The sequence below is a fragment of the Lissotriton vulgaris genome, chromosome 1_1, assembly GCF_964263255.1.
Source record: "Lissotriton vulgaris chromosome 1_1, aLisVul1.2, whole genome shotgun sequence".
Lineage (NCBI taxonomy): Eukaryota > Metazoa > Chordata > Amphibia > Caudata > Salamandridae > Lissotriton > Lissotriton vulgaris.
In genome coordinates, this window is record NC_141685.1 from 1984668300 (window position 1) to 1984685716 (window position 17417).

Sequence of the window (17417 nt, forward strand, 5' to 3'; positions counted from 1 at the left end):
GACTATCTGAAGCTTATTTGCACCTGCTGCAGCTTCACTATTGCCCGAGGTGGTGTCCAGCAAATTGCCGCACTGGTGTGGCCATCCTACAATGCTGCGCCGAAAGACGGCGTGTTCAGCTGAGTTCCGGTCACTTTTGCGGTACAGTGACTCGAACGCGCCGAGATCCGGATGGCACCGAGGTTGTGTCCAGCAAGTTGCCGCACTGGTGTGGCCATCCTACAATGCTGTGCCGAAAGTCGGTGTGGGGTGCCCCGTTGGCTTATGAGGTGATGTCAGTAGTGGACCGATGTGTGAATAGGTCGGAACCAGCACAAGGTGCCAAGATCCGGATGGCAAGTCCTGGATGTTGAGTGCCATCGTTGAGAGTTCTGAGCAGTGCTTGTAAGACTGTCTGAAGCTCTTTTGCACCTGCTGCAGCTTCACTATTGCCCTGGTGTGGCCAAAGTTTGCCCATGACATAGGCGGCCGGCTCCCGAGGTCCGGCGGAACTTTTTTCCTTTTCCTTTCTGCTTCTTGTCCCACAATCCGTTTCACCTGAAGACACGACCAGGTCCCTGAATGTGTGCAGGGGGACGCTATTGATTGAATGAAAATGGCGGCTTGACACAAAGCTGACTCAAGCGTTGCTGTTGATGCTATACAGACAAAAATTGGTTTTCAGTTTGTACATTCTTCAGGATTTTTTTTTCCATCCAAGGCTGATTGAGAGTTTGTAGAAAAATGGCTTCAGATTTTCCACATATTACTCTTCAACATTCTTCCTAAATGTAACAATGTGAGACTCACTAGGAGAACGGCTGTTTATCTCTCCTTTCAAAATGCTGCCAACAATATTTTCTGAATGGAAGACACCATCTTGTAGCATAAAGGGCCGAAAGGGGTTCTGGTCTGGCCCATTGTTGGTGGAGACATTTTGACTATATCTTGGACCTGCCCGGTTGTGTACTGGTTGAACAACCTTGATATCACGAGATATGAATGCAGTTTTGATGCTCATGGCGGGCGGGGACAAGAATTGATTGAATATTTCTACATCCCTATTGATATTAAGTTCTGATGTGTTATTTATTACTGTACTATTGAAAGTTCGAATTAACGTCACCCATGGTACTTGCACGCAAATGTATATCTAGATAACTTTTTTGTAAGTGGCCCTGTCGTATTTTAATTACAAAATGTACGTCCACCGATTCCGCAACTGTTAGACATCTTAGTTCTTGCAACCTAATGGCTTGCTCGTTACGTTCCTCTATAATGTAAATGTCTCCTCATCATATACGATTTCAGTTTGCTCCGTGGCCGGCCCACGTGGTTATAGGCCCGTATTTGTATACTGACATTTTCACAATAAAGGTTTTTAAAACAAAACATGGTAGTAGTATTTACATTGGTAAAGTTTTTACTTTTAGTCACTGTTTTCGAATCAGTAAAAGGCAAGTGAAATAAAGCAGTCCAATTACATGACGGATAAAAGGTATAATATGTAGGAAGGCAGTAAAGATAAATGGTCAAGGGCAGTTGTGTTTTCCACTCCTGCAACATAAAGTGATCGATAAGAATCTGATAATCAGGCGTATCGGCGACTAAGACAGCAGGCCGAGTCTCTTTTACTCAACGGCTCCGTCATGGAACGAAGAAACGCCCTTTTTCTCGAAAAAGGAATATATTTTACTTGCAGGACAGTTGTAAATTTTCCGGGAAAGTACATTAGCCTGGAATATTATAACATATATGTTTAAAAAAAAATAATGTTCGAAACCAATAAAAAGCGTAATTTTTAGGTCATATGACCAAGCTTTTCATCATTAAAATAACAAAAGTAAAATGAACCAATGAAAAGTTTTATTAACAAGTCACATGACCTGTTATGCTTACGTTACGCGCTGCGCGCCGCGCCCCGGATCACTTCCGGGTGCGCTAACGCGGCGTGTCATATAACGCATTACGCGACAATGTAGGTCAAGAATATAGTCAAAATGTCTCCACCAACCAGCGTTCGGAACACAACCCCTTTCAGCAGTCCAAAAAGTTCTGTTAAATGACAACAGAGGGGACAGGCAACAAGAACCATCAGTCAAAGAGGGGAGGGCAAGTTCTTCTCTACCGGGTCATGTTGGGGCGCTACCGGAACTGATCGAATTGGTAGTCTACAGTGTTTCTGGATGTTTCAGACTAAAGCTGGCGTCAGCATGAGAGCACTACCATCTCGTAGCTCCGTCGTGGCCATTCCACGAGCAGACATGGCAGCCGCTCCCCACCAGAAGCCTGCGGGAGTCGGGGGCCCCCAAGACTTTTGTAGAATCTTCACGGCTGAGGGGACGCTTTCGAGAATGGGACCCAAGCCCTATCAGGGAAGCGTCTGAGTTCCAAGGTGTCCCAGGGCCATTTTAGTGGACCAGGCCCAAAACCGAAGAGCCGGCCGCCATTTTGAGAGTCCTGTGGCAGTCGCCTATCGCTGCACCGCAAGAGCGGAAGCAACTCAACTACATGGTGAGCGAGACGCTGTAGTCGCAAGAGCGGGCGGTAAACAGCTGAATGGCGGAAGAGGCACAGTGTAGCAAAAGCGGGCGGAATGGCAACTAAAACGGTAAAGGGGCGCCCCACTACAGCGTGTCTTCAGGTCAAACGGATTGTGGTACAAAGTCCAGAATAGAAGAGTCATCAAAAGGCAAAAAGTTCCGCCGGACCCCGGGAGCCGGCCGCCTATGTCGGGGGCGATCTCAGGCTACACCAGTGCTATAAGACTTGGGGAGGGGGTCGGAGCCAAGCGTCTTCTCCGAGTCCGTGCCATCACACCGCCCCTCGGGGGCCTCCGTCAAGCGGGTTAGGGAGGTACCATATAACATTGTTTTCAAATGCAGTCAGGTCCACAAACGACCCTCACTTACTTTGAGAATAGTGAAGCTGCAGTAGGTGGAAATAAGCTTCAGACAGTCTTACAAGCACTGCTTTTCTAAACATTTTTTGATTTTTTTGTATTTTTGCACAGTTTTATATTTTTTTTTTGTTTTTGATGGAGGGGAAACAACAAAGCACAGGCATTGAAAAAGGCTCAAACTCAGAACTTTGAACTATGGCACCCAACATCCAGGACTTGCCATCCGGATCTTGGCGCCTTGTGCTGCTTCCGACCTATTCACACATCGGTCCACTACTGACATCATCTCATAAACCAACGTAATGTAAATAGTTATTTAATAAAATGTTTTACCCTGTTACTTTGCTGGTGTGTTGTCTATATTTTTAATATTTGCATAGGGTTTGTCGTTATTTTGGGCGGGGTGGGTGACGGAGCCGAGCTGTCTTGCAGCCCTCATGGTGTGGAGCTCAGTTCATCTCACTATTTTCGTATTTCTCATGAAGGGTTGTTCCTAATGTTTCTATTTTAGCGAGGTCAAAAAGAGATCCAATTAGTGGCCTACTGATTTTGCTCGATTACTTTTATTTTTTTACACGATCTTTCACGATTTTTCCCTATCTGCAAAGACTAAACAGAGTATTGCGACTTTGTGCTTGTTTGTAAATAGAGAATGAACCAAAGAGAATCAATTCTAAAACAGTAAATGCTTGGATAACAATCAATCAAATGGAGAGACAAGCAGGCACGACGGATTACAATGGGGGTAAAGGCCTGCGTTAACTACTCTTCACTATCTGCAAAGAGAGAGTACTACTAAGAGAAAAGAGGGGAGGGGGGCAGCGTTCAAAGCACATCAGCGTGCATAAACACGAAAAAGTTTTTACCTATCACGTACTTGACATTTTACAGCTTTTGATATTTGCTATTAAAAAACCAATGAAATTCACTGAAAAAACCATAGGTTATAGGCCATATATAGTTAGGAATTTGCATTTACAAAACCTTGAAAATTCACTGAAAAAACCATTGGTTATAGACCATATATAGTTAGGGATTAGCCTTTTCAAAACCTTATTTTACTCACACAAAACCATTGAAATTTCATATATAGTTAGTTCCACTAACTATATATCGCGCACCCGCAATCCACTGCTGATGATGTCACATATTACATCATTCATGACATGGTTAGTGACATCACTGATGACATCACTGATGACATCTCAAATGACATCACTGATGACATCTCAAATGACATCACTGATGACATCTCAAATGACATCACTGATAAAATCACTGATAACATCTCATTTGACATGACTGATCACATCACTGATGATATCATTCATGTGATAATACCATGAACCTCTTCAGACTCTAATATAACCTTAGATACAATCAGTGTAAACAGACAGTCACAGACTGTCACTCATCCATGGAGTTACTCACACACCTAGTCAGTTATGCAAAAAATCAATCACACCTCCATTTTCTCAACTATACAGTTATACACACCTTACTTATTCAAACATATACTAACACATATTTACTTTACTCTCTTATACAATCCCTGATACATGTTCACAATGATCCATACAGCCACTCACACATTCACTGGCTCTTATGCACAGTTATTTATATATGTCAACTCTCACATGTACTGTGTTTTACATATGTACTTACTTTGACATGTAGCACTGAGATATCCATTCACTCACTAATACACTCATGCACAGTCAACCGCCCATACAGCTGTTTCCACATGCACTTTTGAACCCATACATATAGTGAATCAACTACTCACACATCTATGTACAGAGTCACACACCTCCCAGCCACCCATACACACACACTCAGTTTCCCATACAAATACTTGGACAACCAATGAATAACCCATACAGTTACTCATATAGCTACTGATCAACATATGCAGCAGTTTGTAGAACAACAGATATAATGATGCACAAATTAAAACAGTTTAGTCACTAACCCATGCACTCAGTGAGACACATTTAATCACTCACTCATACAGTCAGTCATGCACCTACTAAATCCTTCATCCAGACACTTATACATCCACTCATTCTTCAATATGTAAGACATATTTTAACTTTACAGAAACATACAGTCACTGGATGTTGTCATCAGTGATGTCATCAGTGATGTCATTTGAGATGTCATCAGTGATGTCATCAGTGATGTCACTAACCATGTCATGAATGATGTAATATGTGACATCATCAGCAGTGGATTGCGGGTGCGCGATATATAGTTAGTGGAACTAACTATATATGAAATTTCAATGGTTTTGTGTGAGTAAAATAAGGTTTTGAAAAGGCTAATCCCTAACTATATATGGTCTATAACCAATGGTTTTTTCAGTGAATATATATATATATATATATTTATATATATATATATATGTATATATATGTATGACAAAATGTAATGGTTCAGCACCCTTATTTTTTGTATTCTTAATAGTTCAGCACAATGTTTTCGTATTCCATACACAGGGTACATAGAATTCAAAATCTTCAATAGAAAATTCTGACGACAGATCTTTTGTTCATATTCTTCTTCTTTTATTAGTTTCTTAAACCCTGTATCCATAGCCAACGCTCACAGACATCTTCAGGGTTCCATTTACAATTATTCTCAGCGTTTTGTCTGTGCTGATATCTGTGTTATCCATGCCTTCAATTATTCCCTGAAAAACTCGCACTTTGAATGCTTAGGTAATAAGTCGAAGTATACAAATTCTTGCTTAGGTTTACTGAACAGTGTATTCCAACTTTTTTTGGGAAAACTGCATACTCCTAGTTGCATTTGTAGGTCTCCATAGACCCAAAACTTTTTACTCAAGTTGCTCAAATATACAGCTTACATGAAGTGTCATTAAGAATTGTCCATGAAACAAGGTTTCCGAAATTGATCACTGGCCCTGTCAATCAATCAATCAATCAGATTTATAGAGCGCGCTACTCACCCGTGAGGGTCTCAAGGCGCTGGGAGGGGAGGGGGACTACTACTGTTCGAAAAGCCAGGTCTTGAGTTGAAGGAGAGATGGTCCTGGGTCAGCCGTAGGTGGATGGGGAGGGAATTCCATGTTTTGGCTGCCAGGTAGGCAAAGGATCAGCCTCCGGCGGTGGCTCTGCAAATGCGTGGGATGGTGGCGAGGGCGAGGCTGGTCGATCGCAGCTGGCGGTTGGGCGTGTAGAAAGTGAGGCGGTTGTTGAGGTACTTGGGGCCTAGGTCGTGGAGAGCCTTGTGTGCGTGATTCGTTTGCTGACGGGGAGCCAGTGCAGGTCTCTAAGGTGGGCAGAGATGTGGTTGTGGCGGTGGATGTCCAGGATGAGTCGGCGGAGGCGTTCTGTATGCGCTGGAGTCTTTTCTGTAGTTTGGCCGTGGTTCCAGCGTAGAGGGCGTTCTCGTAGTCCAGTCGGCTGGTGACGAGGGCCTGGGTGACTGTCTTCATGATTTTGGTGGGGATCTATCGGAAGATCTTTCGGAGCATACGTAGGGTGTTGAAACAGGATGAACAGACGGCATTGACTAGTTTGGTCATCGAGAGGGAGGAGTCCAGGATGAAGCCCCGGTTTTGTGCGTGGTCCGTCGTCTTGGGGGTGGAGCCCAGAACAGGGGGCCACCAGGAGTCGTCCCAGGTGGAGGGGGATGATCCCAGGATGAGGACTTCCGTCTTGTCTGAGTTCAGTTTCAGGCGGCTGTTCTTCATCCACTCGGCGACGTCTTTCATTCCTTCGTGTAGGCTGGCTCTGGCGGTGGCGGGGTCGTTGGTGAGGGAGAGGATCAGCTGGGTGTCGTCGGCGTAGGAAATGATGTTCAGGTTGTGTTGGCGTGCAATGGCTGCGAGGGGGCTTATGTAGACGTTGAAGAGGGTGGGGCTGAGCGAGGATCCTTGAGGTATGCCGCAGATTACTTCGGTGGCCGTGGATAGGAATGGGGGGAGGTGGACTCTCTGGTTTCTTCCGTCGAGGAACGAGATGATCCACTCCAGTGCCTTCTCTTGGATTCTGGTGTTGCTGAGGCGCTGTGTCAGTGTGCAGTGGCATACTGTGTTGAACGCTGCAGAGAGGTCCAGGAGGATGAGGGCAGCTGTTTCCCTGTTGTCGAGCAGGGATCTGATGTCATCAGTGGCTGCGATGAGGGCGGTCTCGGTTCTGTGGTTAGCTTGGAAGCCGGTCTGTGAGGGGTCGAGGGATCCGTTAGTTTCGAGGAAGGCAGCGAGCTGTTTGTTGACGGTCTTCTCGACGACTTTGGCAGGGAAAGGGAGGAGCGAGATGGGGCGGAAATTCTTGAGGTCGGTGGGGTCCGCTGTCGGTTTTTCAGGAGGACGCTGAACTCGGCATGCTTCCAGCTCTCCGGGAAGGTGGCGGTGGTGAAGGAGATGTTGATGATGTCCTGGAGTTGGGATGCGATGATGGAGCCGGCCTTGTTGAAGACGTGGTGGGGGCAGGGGTCGGGAGGTGAGCAGGAGTGGATGGTGTTCATCGTGCGGGTGATGTCTTCAGTGCTGACCGGGGTCCAGTTGCAGAGGGTGGTGGTGGGGGCATTGATTCGGTGGTTGGGTGCGTGGTCTGTGCACCGAAACTGTTGTGTATGTCGGAGATCTTGAGGTGGAAGAACGAGGCGAGTGAGTCGCAGAGGTCTTGCGAGGGTGTGATGTTGTTGTTTACGGCGCTGGGGTTGGAGAGCTCTTTGACGATGCTGATTGTGGGTGTTGTTGTCCAGTCGTTCTTTGAATGTTGTCCTTTTGGTGGTGCGGATCAATTGGTGGTGTATGCAGGTGGCGTTCTTGAGGGCTGTCATGTTTTCTATGGTCTGGTCGTGTCGCCAGGCTTTTTCGAGGGTGCAGCAGTTTTTCTTGGAGGTTTTGAGTTCGTTGGTGAACCACAAGGCTTTCTTGCTGCCGGGTCTGCTGGGTGGGTTCTTCAGAGGTGCGAGGTCGTTGGCGCAGTTGGTGAGCCACTGTGTGAAGTTGCGGGCTGCTTCTTTGGGGTCCGTCGTGTTGGCGGGAGGGTTCTGGATGAGGGAGGTGGTGAGTTAGTCCGCGGTGATCTTGCTCCAGCTCCTGCGGGGAACCTGTTGCAGGGGGTGGTGGGTCGTGGTTCTCCTGAAGTTGAAGTGGACGCAGCTGTGATCAGTCCAATGAAGTCCGGTGGAGTGGCTGAAGGAGATGTGCTTGCTGGAGGTGAAGACGGGGTCAAGCGTGTGGCCGGCATAATGGGTGGGGGTGTTCACCAGTTGCTTGAGTCCGAGGTCGGCGAGGTTGTCCAGCAGGGTGGACACTAATGGACTGGAAATAGCAAGCAGGAGTGTCCCCAAAGAAGGGGGTAGTGTAAAGAAGGAAGGAACAGGCCTCTGCACCCAGTAAAACACTCCTATAAGTGCCTGTGCTGCAATAACCCATCCAGTTTGCCCGAATGTGGCGTGTGGATCAATACAATCACTCACACACAGTCACTTACCGAAACACCTACTCAAACAGCCACTCACTAACCCATACAGCCACTTACACACCCAGTCACTTACGCATATAGACATTCAGACACCCACTCACTCACCCATACAGTCACTACACACCCACTTACCCACTGATTGCACCACTTACACTGTAACTCACCCACCCATACACCCACTGACACAACCACTAACTCACCAATATAGTCACTCACAAAGCATGTCACTCACCCACACAGCTACTCACTGGTTTTGTACAAGTAAAATCTCATCATAAATATAATGTCTCTGTAACCTTTACTTTTTTCAGTGCAAAACAATATATATCTACATATATCAAATACCTGTCCAAAATTTCCTTGCAAAGAAGGTGATGACACAGTGAATCAATCCAATGTAAGATTCTTTTATTCCGCTTTACAGCCCGGACGCGTTTCGGCGGTATCCAACTACCTTGCTCACTACATCTGGTTTACACCTTAATCACAGTTATATACATAGAAGTTTCACAGGTTACAACTGGTTCAGGTTGTCATGACAACCCTGTCATGACACTTCAAACAACATAGAAGAGTTCTGTGTGTAAATTACCTCCATGAAAACTAGACTTCTATGAATTGCCTTTGGTGCATTGTACAAGGCTAGACTAAATGTTTCATTCACATTAGCCCACTCTGCGATGAGCAATGTTTGATTAAAATACAACTCATGTGCACAAATTATATTAAATTTAAAAACAATGTGAAATAATTGCAATTCACAACAATATCTCAGTCAGCGCATTTATTTGTTAAACACCCTGTATGGCAGTCTCGCTAATCTCGCAACCCCAGTTGTGTGAGTTCAATCCTCTCCCAGTGGACTCAGCGATCACCCTATCCCATGGTCACAGTGTGTTTAGCATAACAATGGGTGTTGCAATGTGATTTGGGTGATGTATACCACACCCTGTGTAGCGGTATCACTAATCTCACAAACCAAGATATGTGAGTTCAATCTTGTCCCAGTGGAAGTAGCAATCACCCTATCCCATGGTGAAGTAGTGTGGCTCACTGGTTAGAGGCGGCAGACCCGAGAGCAGAGGACTGCCCGGGACCAGGGTTCGATTCCCGGCGCGGCAGGTTTCTGGACCAGGGTCAGCGGACTCGATAATTCTCTCGCCTCGGTGCCCACTCTGATCAGCGATCACACTCGGCAACTCTGGGCATTAGCTTGCCTCATCTTCACTAACGGCCCCACCAGACCGCCGGGGATGCCTGGTCTCACCCTGGAGATACCCATTAAGGGACCATCTCTCAGGGAAGCCAGGAAGGGTTTCGCAGCGGTCGAAGCGCCTTGGGACCCTACGGGTAAGTAGTGCGCTATATAAATGCCTATACATACACATGGTTGGGGTGTGTTTAGCATAACAATGGGTGTTGCAATGTACATTTGGGTGCTGTATACCTCGACGACTGTTCGTGTTGTGAATTGCTATGTGTTATAAAGTGTTGTTTGAAAACTAGGTGTGTGCTCTGTGTAACGTGACAAATAAGATTTCTAAAATAAAGTAGGTGAGTTTCAGAAGTTTTCGAAGTAGTTAAAGAAATACGGGCCAAGCAGCTACGGACTAGAGGTGCACATTAAGTGCTTCATCCGTGTTTAACCCGTTGAGAATCTTTGAGTCAAGCAGGATTATGTATCTTGACTCAAGGCGTCTTAATGCCAGTTGTAGATTCCCACCCCTGATGTTCTTGGGTATGCTGTCAATCACAAAATATGTCAAATCCTGTGAGTTCCCTGGGTGATGCGAGTTTATGTGTCTAGCCACAGAGTATGCCTGGTCGTCGTTGGTGATTGCCCTAAGTTGTTGCAGTATTCTCACATGTGCCGGATGGATGGTGCTGTCCACATATCTTTTTCCACACGTGCATTCAAGCACGTAGACTGCGTATTCAGTCTTGCATGAGAAGCTCCCTCTAATTGTGTAAGGTGTTTGTCTGAAAGGTAGCCTGACAGAGTTGATGTTAATCCCATGTTTGCAGCCTTTGCATTTGGCACACTTTCTAAATCTCTTTTGGGCCTGAAGCCAAGTGGTTCCTTTAGTATTTGTTGGGGCGTTACAATCTAGCTGGCTCCTCATAGATTTGGCCTTCCTAAAGGTGACTGAAGGTGATTTGTTGCAGTAAGAACCTAGACTTGGGTCATTGCGTACCAGTGGCCAGTGCCTGTTTAGAATCTTACTCAGGTTGGCATGGTACGTGTTATAGCCTGTAATGAGTCTCGGGTGTTTTGTGTTTTTCTCCTTAGTGTTACTTTGACTATTCTGTTCTGGAAAAAGGAGATCTTTCCTGCTCTTTTCCCCACATTTTCTCTCTGCTTTGTTCAGTGTCCCCTTGCTATAACCCCTATTTCTTAATCTTGAAAAGAGGTTTTCCTTCGCACCTTTTAGATCTTCCGTCCTGCTACAATTACGTGTCATTCTGAGGCACTCTGCATATGGTATCGACTCCTTGAGTTTAGTTGGATGAAAACTCTGGACATGTAGTATTGTATTTCCCGCTGTGGGCTTCCTGTTTGTCCGTGTCTGAATTTTATTGTCTGCTATGAAGAGTTCTATGTCTAGAAATTGGATCGATGTAGTATTTGTGGTGCAGGAGAAGCTAAGATTCAAGCAGTTATCATTGCTCTCTGATACAAAGGTTTTCGCACTCCCACTTGACCCTTTCCATAGAATAAAAATATAATCTATGAACATTTTATATACTACCACATTGTCTGTCATTTGCCGTTGGTGTTTAACCTCCAATACCTGCTCCTCCCACCAGCCCATATGCTGAACTGTGTGTTTGTTTAAAATGAAGCCTGTTGAAAATAAATGTGTTATTCTTAACGCACCATTTGGTCATCTCTAACAACATACATGTATGTTGGTGTAGGGATATGGGTCTTCTGCCTTAATAGTGTTGCAGGGCCCTTAGACCATCATTATGCCTGATGATGGTGTACAATGATTGCACATCAAGTGTCATGAACATATATTCTTCACTCCAATCATAGTCATACATTTTGGACAAAAAGTCCCCAGTGTCTTTTATGAAGGCTGGTAGTTCACGCACATGTGGTTGTAGGTCAATAAAGACACTCATATTTTCAAACAAGCTCCCTATGGCCGAAATTATTGGTCTACCTGGAGGCTGTTCTGCCTTCTTGGTATCAAGTTAGTTGGGGGGTCTTGGGATAGTCATTTTTGAGAAAGTCAAATTCAGGCTTGCTGATGAGCCCTATTCCTCTCCAGCGATATAGCTCATTGTGATATTTCTCTTGGATCCCCACAATATGTGTTGGGCTGATTCGATTGTAGCATTCCTGGTCCTGTAGTTGTTAGAGTGCCTCATCGTTGTACATGGTGAGTGGCCACAGGATTATGTTGCCACCTTTGTCTGACCACCTCACCACGATGTCTGGTCGTGCTTGAATTTTTGAAATTAGGTTGTTGTACTCCACGCTTTGGTTATGGTGATGAGTGGGACAAAAGCTCGCTGGGGCACTACAAGCCTTGACCTGCCCTTACTCACGGACACCTTGCCTGTCAGTCTCGCTCTCCACTGCCGCCGCTCCCCACATCGCGGCCGCCGAGAAGGGGGAGCGCCTTTGGACTACATTACCCAGCGTCTCCTGCTGACATCCGGGGACGCTCACAGCCGCGCCTGACTCCCGTGCCCGGAGGCGCTTAAGAGCGAGCTGCTCCAGCGGCCGAGCGGGGACAAAAGCTCGCTGGGGCACTACAAGCCTTGACCTGCCCTTACTCACGGACACCATGCCTGTCAGTCTTGCTCTCCCCCGCCGCCGCTCCACACATCGCAGCCGCCGAGAGGGGGGAGCGCCTTTGGACTACATTACCCAGCGTCTCTTGCTGACATCCGGGGACGCTCACAGCCGCGCCTGACTCCCGTGCCCGGAGGCGCATAAGAGCGAGCTACTCCAGCAGCCGAGCGGAGACAAAAGCTCGCTGGGGACACTACAAGCCTTGACCTGCCCTTACTCACGGACACCTTTCCTGTCAGTCTCGCTCTCCCCCACCGCCGCTCCACACATCGCGGCCGCCAAGAGGGGGGAGCACCTTTGGACTACATCACCCAGCGTCTCCTGCTGACATCCAGGGACGCTCACAGCCGTGCCTGACTCCCGCGCCCGGAGGCGCATAAGAGAAAACTGCCCCTCCTGCCTCGCGGGACGTGCGCGGGCGGTGCAGGGGCTGAGCCCGGGCAGAGGGCGGGCCGTCTTTCGCCGTCTGGGGCCGGATAAGGCCAGGCTGGGCCACCCCCCTTGACTTTGACATATCCCAAAGGTACTTTGTTTTCATTCTGGATGATTTTCTTGTTGGGGGCATATTAACAATAACACATTGACTTCACTATTGAACTGCCTGTTGAACTTGCCTCATCTAACACAAAACTGTGAATTGGGATAAGGGCTGGATCAGACTGCTCTAGACTTTTTGTTTACCTACGAGTAGGAATTCAGGGTGAACAGGTTTGGTGATAACCCATCGAACCCCAGGCATGACCAAACCACCAAAAACACGCTCGGTTACGAGCAAAGCAAACCTAGTTGATACACCAAATCAGGTCATTGCTAGAACAATTAATGTACCACCTAACAAAGTTAAAAAACCTACCTCGATAGACCTGATGTTGAGGAAAGTCTCAGGGGAGATTGAGCGCATGGAAAGGAGTTTGTCCTCCTCACCAATCCCAATACTAGTTACCCCCACACAAATTAGAGACCAAACTCTCTCAGAAAGCCCAAATATAGAAACGGTGTGCAACTCAATTGGGGATATTCCCTGAGCTCAACAGCCAGCACAACCTGGGCAGGAGAATCAAGGGAGAGTAACCTTATTACACGGAGTAGACCCAAACAACAACGGGGGAGGGGCAAGGTACAGCCCAGGAAAAATATATCAAATACAGGTGCTCGTAGATCCAAAAATAGCAAGGAGACTATCACTGAGGACGAAGTAGGAGCTCACCACGTAAGACCGCCAGGGTGGATAGAGGAGGTAATTGACGATCTAAAAAAACATCTGGAAGTCTTTATCATCAGCCAGATTAAACCGATAATTAGTAGGATAGACAAAATTGCAAACGAACTGACTAAACAGGGCAAGACAATGGCCCCGATAAGCAAGAACCCTACTATAGGCTCTAACCAAGCCATAAACACGCCCACTAATCAAACTGCGGCTATTAACAATTGTGTTAGTTACATACAACACACGATTGCACAGGTCCATGATCCGCCTAAAGCACCAGAACACCCAGAGAGGGGACCCTCCCAGAATGGCGGAACTAAACATTTAGATAAAGCCCAACAGCAAACAATCACACAAATAGTGCAGGAAGGCCAGCATTCAACTCAAGGCCCAACTAGCTTACCCCTATACGAATATGACCCATTTGAGAGATTAGAAAGCCCCCCACCACACATAAATCTACCCCCGGAAGCTTGCCCCTACGTCATAGTATTTGCAGGGGTGCCGGAACTTAGACCAGCAGAAAAAGAAACCCATTTAGAATTAAAATCCAAAATAATATAATGGCTAAATATTCATAGGCCATTGAATACAGGGGAAAGGGGGGAGATACTACATGTAAGAAAAGTGAATTGGCTAGGAGGCAGAAAAAAAGATATAATAGGGGACTGTATTGTGGCAAACTTCAGAGATGTTAATTTGGTAGATTACATATTGGGAAACACAAACAGAAACCACACTAGTACAATCTGCACTCTCCCCCTGGGATATTTTTACCCAAGGAGGCGGAGCATTAACAATCAGATTTATTCAATCTGGAACACAGGAAGGGCACCATTCAGACAAAGGTACAGAAGGCCTAATCAGACAGGCCAATTCTTACCAACCAGAGACTACCCACAGTGGAGAAACAGATTTGCCCCCCTACAGTCGCTAAATGAAAACGACTGACTACCTCCCGCTGAAAATGGACAACAAAATATAACCACAGGGGATCGACTTGATTTCAGCACGAAAGGGGTGGGGAAAAGCTTGGAAGTCTTGAGGACAGAAGTTCCCCCAATGATGAGAGGCGAGGATGCTATTGAGTTTATGACACATAACAAGAAAGTGTGTAGACGGATCGATCAGGCATCAGATGGAGGAAAAGCCTCCAAGGCAGGGCTAGCTCTACTGTCCTGGAATATAGCCGGCCTGGGGGGGAAATTTGATAACAAGGACTGGAGGGAGTATATCACTGGCTTCCATATCATAGCCTTAAAGGAGACTTGGGCACAAGACCTCTCTCTCTACAAGCTGGAGAGTTACAAATGCTTTTTCATGCCAGCTTTGGAAAGTAGATCAGGAAGGGCAAAGGGAGGGTTAGCCATATATGTCGATTTAGATTTAAAAGGCACATGGTCACAACCCTCATGGGTATCAGACACTCTACAAGCAGTGATATTCCAGGGACAGGGTCAGAGGTTCCTAATATTAAACTTTTACAACTCAGGGCCGATAGATGGGAACTACCCAGTGATACATGAACTAGAGAGCAGATTAACTGAAGAAATTGATCAAAGGCAGGCCGGCCAAGAACCAATAATCCTACTCATGGGTGATTTCAATTGCCACTTATGCCAGAAACTTCTGCCCGTGAGCCCGGATTGGTCCTCTTGCCCTGTAGAAAGTGGCCCACACTTTGAACATATTAAAGAGGGAGTGGTGCCCTAAACTGGATGAGAAACATTTTGGATTCACGTTCTACGTGAGGTGCCCCTGGACAGAGGGTACCGGTTTTCTTAATTGGCACACTGGACTTACTGTTTGAATTATCATTTCTGGTTGATACGAGTTTGGTGCTATATTTTGGTGCTATATCCACTGTCCACCCTCATGGTTTGATAATAAAGAGGGAACACTCCTTATGAAGCTACTTGATAGGTTTGCTCTCACCCACACTATTGACTTGCGGGATCTGAGAGCAGGAGATACTCTTATACCAACATTTAAGGGAAGAGGCTGCTCATCCATCATAGACTTTATTCTAATATCTAGTTCTGCAAAAGAGCAAGTCAAAGATGTAAAAACGGAATGGAGCCCCTTTAGTGACCATAACCTCCTAACCCTTGAAATTCCCTACAATGTGAGGACAGTAAGGAATGCTCTTTCAGACATTGAACTTCGCCCAACTGACCAGGGGAGGCGTTTAAGATGGGCAAAGATCAATGCACAGGAATTTTACTGCTCCTTAATGGAAAGAGGGAAAGAACAAATAGAGGCCTGCCTTGAACTCACAATAGAGGGTAGAGAGGTGGTCCTGGCATTTGAGTCTCTAACCAAGGTGGTTGACGGATTGTTAAAAACCAAGCGTCCGGTAAAGGACTCACCAAGTCCACGTTGGTTTGACTCCAACTGCTCGCGGGCTTTGAGGGAGCTAAAACTGTGCCTAAAGACGCTCCCGAGAGATAAAAACAAAGTAGCCCGATGTAGACATAATTATAAAATGCAGGTCAAACAAAGAAAGATCACGCTCCAAAAGGAAGTCTGGGCAGACATACGGGAAGCAGGTGAAAATAGGGATTATACCCAATTTTGGAGAATTATCAATAGTCCATGCTTTCAAGATTCTAGTTCCCCTGTTATCAGCAATAACATCCTTCCAGAACAATGGGTCACCCACTTTGAGAGTTTATATAATCATCAGGGCGAAACAGCTAAGACCGGACCATGGGTGGGGGCGAGACCCAAGGAATTGGAATTTTCTCTATTTAAAATCACTAAAGCAATCCAAGGTCTCACCAAAAATAAGGCACCAGGGCCGGACGGCACGCCACCCGATCTCTACCTAAGTAACACCGAATTATGGGCGTTGATCATGACCAGAGTACTAAATGCAGCGATTAGAACTGGGCGCCCACGATCTTGGTCTACAGCACAGATTGTCCCTTTCTACAAGAAAGGGAGTAGGGACAACCCGCAATGCTATAGACCAATTTCGCTGATAGATGTATCTGCCAAACATTTAGGCAGGGCAGTCTTAAATCACCCTGCTGCGTGGACTGAAGCACACCACACCCTAGCAGACACCCAATACGGATTTAGAGCCGGCAAATCAACTAGTGATCAATGTCTCAATCTCTACCTCCTAGTTGCAAAATACACTAAAGCCAGTAACGGAACTCTGTATATGGGGTTTATGGACTTGGCGGCTGCATTTGATAATGTAAACAGAAGTAAACTCTGGGCCCTCATGTTCAAACTGGGAAATGACCCTGAACTTATAAACATCTTAAAAGAACTACACTGGAACACCACTGACAAGGTCCGCATTAGTGCGGGGGGGTGAGTACTGATCCCTTCCTGTGCTCCAGCGGAGTGAGGCAGGGGTGAATCCTGGCCCCTTTCCTGTTTTCTCTTTATATAAACAACCTAGAAAGCTCCTTGTTGGATATGAAGACTGACTGTCCTAAAGCAGGATCGCGCCATATACCAGTTCTGCTGTACTCGGATGACGCGGTCCTGCTGGCATGAACAGCAATGAGCCTACAACATCTGGTGAATGGATTTGTAAAGTTCATGGAAAATCTGGACCTCTCCGTGAACTTGACCAAATCGTTTGTTATGGTGGCAGGGAAAAAACCCACCAAAAGATTTGGATTTAAAATAGGAACACATGTCCTTGAGACTGTTAATACATTCTCGCACTTGGGTCTTCTGTTTGATGGAGAGATTAGGTTTGCCCCCTTGTTGGAGGAAAGATGCAGGAAATTAATCTCAGCAAATGGTGCTATTTTAAATTTTGCACGTAGACTGGGTCGGTGGTCACCAGAGCAAGTGTTGACGCTGTACAGAGCGGTCAGCACCGCCAAAGCCACGTATGGGGCAGAGGTGTGGAGTTTTAGGAAAGCACACCAGCTGCAAGTAGAGGAAGATAAATTCTTACGTAAGATGCTGAAGACACCACAGTGCATCCCAGCAGCGATTGTACATACGGAACTTAGTATTCCATACATTACAGACCACATAAAAGTAAGACCTATTCTGACCTGGCTCCGAATCTGGGTAAACCCAGAA

The 17417-nt window shown here is 46.3% G+C and overlaps 1 protein-coding gene across 1 annotated transcript in view; it reads left to right on the plus strand.

Moving 5' to 3' along the window:
* Window positions 1–17417, plus strand: part of LOC147751480 (cadherin-related family member 3-like) — an 853888-nt gene that overhangs the window by 325776 nt on the left and 510695 nt on the right. The gene's annotated exons all lie outside the window — the stretch shown is intronic.